This window comes from Ursus arctos, unplaced genomic scaffold (assembly GCF_023065955.2).
Source record: "Ursus arctos isolate Adak ecotype North America unplaced genomic scaffold, UrsArc2.0 scaffold_26, whole genome shotgun sequence".
Lineage (NCBI taxonomy): Eukaryota > Metazoa > Chordata > Mammalia > Carnivora > Ursidae > Ursus > Ursus arctos.
This window is the reverse complement of record NW_026622941.1, coordinates 33,366,487-33,372,160: the sequence shown is the minus strand read 5'-3', so window position 1 is coordinate 33,372,160 and position 5,674 is coordinate 33,366,487. Positions and strand designations below refer to the sequence as shown.

The 5,674-nt window shown below is 37.8% G+C and overlaps 1 non-coding gene across 1 annotated transcript; it reads left to right on the top strand.

Annotated features, from left to right (window-relative positions):
• The first annotated feature begins 5,164 nt into the window (after positions 1–5,164).
• LOC113258126 (U1 spliceosomal RNA) lies at positions 5,165–5,328 on the top strand. The gene has a single exon (XR_003317140.1). It is a non-coding gene; the product is annotated as a U1 spliceosomal RNA (small nuclear RNA).
• The last annotated feature ends 346 nt before the right edge of the window (positions 5,329–5,674 follow it).

Below are 5,674 nucleotides of genomic sequence, written 5' to 3'. Positions count from 1 at the left end.
ATACGGAAGTGTATAGTGGCAGGTGACAAGCTCACTTTGTCTCTTTCCCTCCTTCCATCGAATCTGGCTACCTGGAGTTTTTGGAACTCAGGGCTTTAGGGAGCAATCTTCTTCTGAGTTTGAGAAATCACTCTTCCAGGACCTAGGTGGTCTGGGTTGTCCCCACTTGTGCATTGGCCCTTTGTGTTCCTGGCTATGTGTATGATATTGATGACAGATTGTCCCTTTCGTCTTTGTCTTGGACCAAAAGATTTGGCATATTACTTTGGAAGTTCATAAACTTCCAGTAACCATAATCCTAACCATTACTCAGGAGGCACTAAAAGGTACCCCAGAGAATCCCCTGAGTTCTTGACATAGTATGTCCTACCCACAAGGTGAAGAAGTAACCCAATTTCCCCTTATTAATACAAATTAATTTCCCAGGCTGGTACAGTGGCACCCCTCCCCCACCCCTGTTGCCTGTTGGTTCAGTAGTATGGAGAAGCCAGAATGACTAAGTGGTCATGTTAACTTCCAGTTCCTTGGGACCATTGTTGTCTTCCCTGTTGGAAGCATTTCTTTTTTGGGATCAAGATTTACAAATCAGCACAATTTTAAAGTTGTAGGGATGAGAAGAAAGCATTATTTTGCTGTTGAATGTGCAATTTGGGGTGACCTCAGTAGGGAAGGTTAATCTCTGCTCCACTTGGCTTCATCAGATACATATCTGGCAGCTGAGGCTGGTGGCTGACTGGGGAGACTAAACTGGCTGAAGCTGTAGCTGGAACATGGCTTTTTCATGTGGCTGCTTGGCTTCCTCATCATCGTGGCTGGGTACCCAGGGTGAGCATCTCAGGGGTGAGAGAGCACAAGGAAGTTGTGTCCTTTCTGTGGTTTTGCTGTGGAAGTCACAAAGCATGACTTCTTCCATTCTTCAATGGTCAGAATAATGACATGCTCCAACCTGGATTCATAGACTTCATTTCTCAGCAGGTGTGTCAGTCCAATATATTTCTTTCACAGAGATTGTAGATCCTCAGATCTCACTATATATTGCTGTATTTCTAAATTGCCAAATTGCTTTTGGAGTAAAGGTCATGTGTGTTGGTTCCTCTCGCTTCTCCAGGAGGGCACAACAGTTCCTGACTCTGCATTTTTGCTAGTTGTATTACAGGTTTTTGAGATTTTTCTAATTTGATAGTGAAAATGATATATTTTTTAAAGATTTTATTTATTTATTTGACAGAGAGAGACAGCCAGTGAGAGAGGAAACACAAGCAGGGGGAGTGGGAGAGGAAGAAGCAGGCTCCTAGTGGATGAGCCTGATGTGGGGCTCGATCCCAGAATGCTGGGATCACGCCCTGAGCCGAAGGCAGACTCTTAACGACTGCGCCACCCAGGCGCCCCTAAAATGATATTTGTTTTAATTTAGTTTGTATTTCTGATTACTAATGAAGAGAATTGTTTCTTTATATATGCTTGTCACTTTTCTAAATTGTTTGCTGTCCACTAACTTATAGCCAGCGTTTTCTTTTTTTTTTTAAAGTTTTTATTTAAATGCTAGTTAGTTAACATATAGTAGTAATATTGGTTTCAGGAGCAGAATTTAGTGATTTATCACTTGTGTATAACACCTAGTGCTCATCACAGGTGCCTACCTCAATCCCCATCACCCATTTAGCCCATCCCTCCCTCTTCCCCTCCAGCAACCCTCAGTTTGTTCTCTTAAGAGTTCTATGGTTTGCCTCCCTCTCTTTCCCCCCTTCCCCTGTGTTCATCTGTTTTGCTTCTTTTCTTTCTTTCTTCCTTCCTTCCTTTCTTTCTTTCTTTCTTTCTTTCTTTCTTTCTTTCTTTCTTTCTGATTATTTATTTATTTATTTGAGAGAGAGAGAGAGAGAGCGAGCATGATGGCAGGAGGGACAGAGGGAGAGGGAGAGAATCCCAACCAGACTCCCTGCTGAGTGCAGAGCCCGATGCTGGGCTCAATCCCAGGACCCCAGGACCCTGACCTGAGCCGAAACCAAGAGTTGGATGCCCAACTGACTGAGCTACCCAGGCGCCCCCATCTGTTTTGTTTCTTAAATTCCACATATGAGTGAAATCATATGATATTTGTCTTTCTCTGACTTATTTTGCTTAGTGTAATGCACTCTAGTTCCATCCATATCATTGCAAATGGCAAGATTTCATTTATAGCCAGCATTTTCTAATTGTTTGCCATGAGTTCCTTAAAGTTAATGCAAGTGCCTATTGTCAGATTTTATTTGATAAATACTTTCCCAGTTTTTAAAAAATTCAATTTATGAATTTTGGTTATATACAAAAGTTTCTAGTTTTTATGCAGTCTTATCTTTTTAACATTTTTATCCCTTTATCTAAGAAACTTTAAAGAATTATCTTCTAGTTCATTTGTTAATTTTCTCTAGGGTTGAATTTGCTTTTCATTTCTTTTATCATGGCTTTAAATTGGCAGTCTGAATTTTGGATTGTTCTAGTTTATTTTATCAATTTCATAGAGGCAGTATCTCCTTGAGTATTATAGACAACATTAATTTTACACTTAATACTATTTTGAGCAAAGAAGATTTAAAAAAAATTCTTTTGAAGAATCCTGTTTTTCTTCTTCTCATGTTCTCCCCCCACCCCCACTATCCCATGATGTTTCCTTATATGGCTCATTCTTTTAGAGGGAATCTATGTTTACCCAATATTGCTTTATAATTTGTAAAATTATTTAAGAGTCGAGTTGTGATGTTAACCAAATATATCAGACAGGTCCAACGTCCACCAACCCCAGCCCCAGATCCAGAGTGAGGGGAAAATAAGAAAAAGATATAATGGCTCTGTGACTATGGTAAAAGCTACCACCAAAATCCCTGCTGGAGTTCCAGTGGCCTGGGGACACAGGAGGGAGCCAGGGCTAGCTGTTTACCTGTGGGCTACCATTACAGTGGTTTTCTTTAATTTTTATTATTGAAGTATAATTGACATACAATGTGATATTAGTTTCAGGTATGTGTGATTTTGACAATTTTATACATTACTCAGCACACACCACAATAAGTGTAGTCACCCTCTGTCATCATATGATGCTATTACAATATTGTTGACTGTATTCCCTATGCTGTATTTGTGGGCTACCATGTAGATTAAATAATCAGGAACCCTCTCATCCACCCCCTCCCCTAAATTGAGTCTGTTTCTAACTTGGGTGTGGCCTTTTGTACCTAGAGCAACTACAGGGATTGTCTACATTACAGAAGACACTCAGTGTTATAATCATGCAAACAACAACAACAACAGCCCCAAACAACAAAACAACCCAAACCATCAAAGTGACCTAGGTGAAATTGGACAAAAAGTGACTTTGAATGGGCTTGGACTTTTACAGATGAGGAAGTCAGTGGTAGTACTGGGCTCTAAATGAGGGAAGGCATTTGCAAACTACCAGACGTTCTTTATGGATATTGTATGAAAAGAGGATAAAAAACCCTCGACATACAATAGTATCAGGAGCACCATCCTCAAACTTGAAGGACGTGATGGACAAATATATTGGAATAGACAGAGAGAGATAAATACTTATGTTTTTAAAAATGAGCCAGTAATATTCTCAGCTAATTCTGCCCATACTTACTTATCATTCAGAAATTAACATAAAAATGTGAAATTTTTTACAAAGCTTAAAAATCATTATATATAGCTTATTCAAGCAATAATCCCCTCAGAATTGGTTATTACCACTATTAATGACTTGCTAGTTAGAGTGTTAATGGCCCATAGCAAAAAACTGCTGGTAATGACTGATTTCAGAGGGATTATTGCTTAATTAATGGCACTCTACCTATCCTTAGTCATTTTTGTAAGTATCATTTTTATTGCCTATTTTAAGACCCTGAACCTTAGTTTATTACATTTGGAAGAATGTCACCAAGGCAGATAAAATAGATAATAATTTTCTGATTGTGGTTAGCTTTGCAATGTAGGGGAATTTCAGCAAGTTATTTCATATTTCTCTATCCCTTGCTAATAAAATGTCACTTGTGACTTCTGGGTGGGTTACAAGAATATAACTTAAAAATGGATGTACTTGGTTTTGAAAGAAAAAAGTGTGAAATATTTCCAAATTAGTGGACACATTTTTGCACATCTCCAATTTGGATCGGGTAGTAAATGGGAAATACAAAGCTTAGATAAGATGCGATATTTTCCTTTGAGAACCTTCTCAGTCCATGCAGAGAAGGCTAGGCAGGATGCCATGGACCTGGATTTTGGTTTCAGCTTAGCCTCCAAGTAGCTATCTACTTTTGATTTTCTGATTTTCATCTTCATCACTCGTAAAATTAGATTATTGAACTGGATTGCCTCTTAGTTCTTCATAGATGTTAAATTCTATAATTAGAAATCACAGTTTCAAAAGAGAAAGAGAAAACAGGAACATTTGTATTAGAGCTATAGAAAATTCTTTTGTAGTAAATCCCACAGGAGAGCCAAATTATTCCTTAAACTAAACGTAGTCATGTTGAATACTGCTTGAAGGAAATGGGCTGTCATCTAAGGTTTTGGAAACGAAAATATTTTCATTGTGACACTGCTAAGTTTTGTGGACTTTGATCCAGCTCAGTTTCTAACTGGCTGTGTGAATTGGGGCAATTCTAGCACCTAAACTGGGCCAACCTCATGAATTTTCTGATGTGATGTAAGGTAATGAAGCTTGACATTAATTAAAACACCAGACAATGACAACAAAAATTTATTGAAATACAGTTTTCCACAAAAGATGCTTAAGTTGTTGGAAGTATCAAGTTCTTAAATCACATGGTTCATGTTGTATAATTTGGAAAAATGCCTTATAAAACTTGACTTTGAAACACTTGTAAGTCATCTTCTAAGTCTCTGGTTCTCAAAATGTGATCTGGGGACCCTAGGAGTCCAAAGACTCTCTCAAGGAGTCCATGAAGTCAAAGCTTTTTTTTTATAATAACACTAAGACATTATTTGCCTTTTTTATTCTTTTTATCTCCCAGGAGTACAATGGAGTTTTCCAGAGCTTTCAGGGCACATGACACTATATAATGAAATGTACTGATATTTGGAAGATCTGCAGAACTAAGTGAATTAATATTTTCCAAATAACCAATGTGTGATGTTGCAAAATTGTGCATGGGTAAAGAATTCTTTCATACTTACCTGGCAGAGGAGATACCATGATCACGAAGGTGGTTTTCCCAAGGCAAGGCTTATCCATTGCACTCTGGATGTGCTGACCCCTGCGATTTTCCCAAATGTGGGAAACTCAACTGCATAATTTGTGGTAGTGGGAGATTGTGTTTACACTTTCCCCTTATAAAAAATACTCATTTTCCTTAAAAAAAAAAAAGGAATTCTTTCAAAGTGGAAGAAAGACCAATGGATTTTAATGTAGCAGAATATGAAAAATTTATTGATATGGTTTCAGATTTCACTTTGCAACTAACCTCTGAGAAACTACTACTTGTTGAGTTTTGGCATAGTATCAAAGAAGAATATCACAATTATCTGAAAAATTTCTTTAAAAAAATGCTTCCTTTCCAACTACATATGTGTATGCTTCCTTTCCAACTACATATGTGTGAGTCTGGATTTTCTTCAAATACTTAAAATAACATAGCAATAGACTATAAGCAAAAAGAGATGTAAACATCCAGCTGTA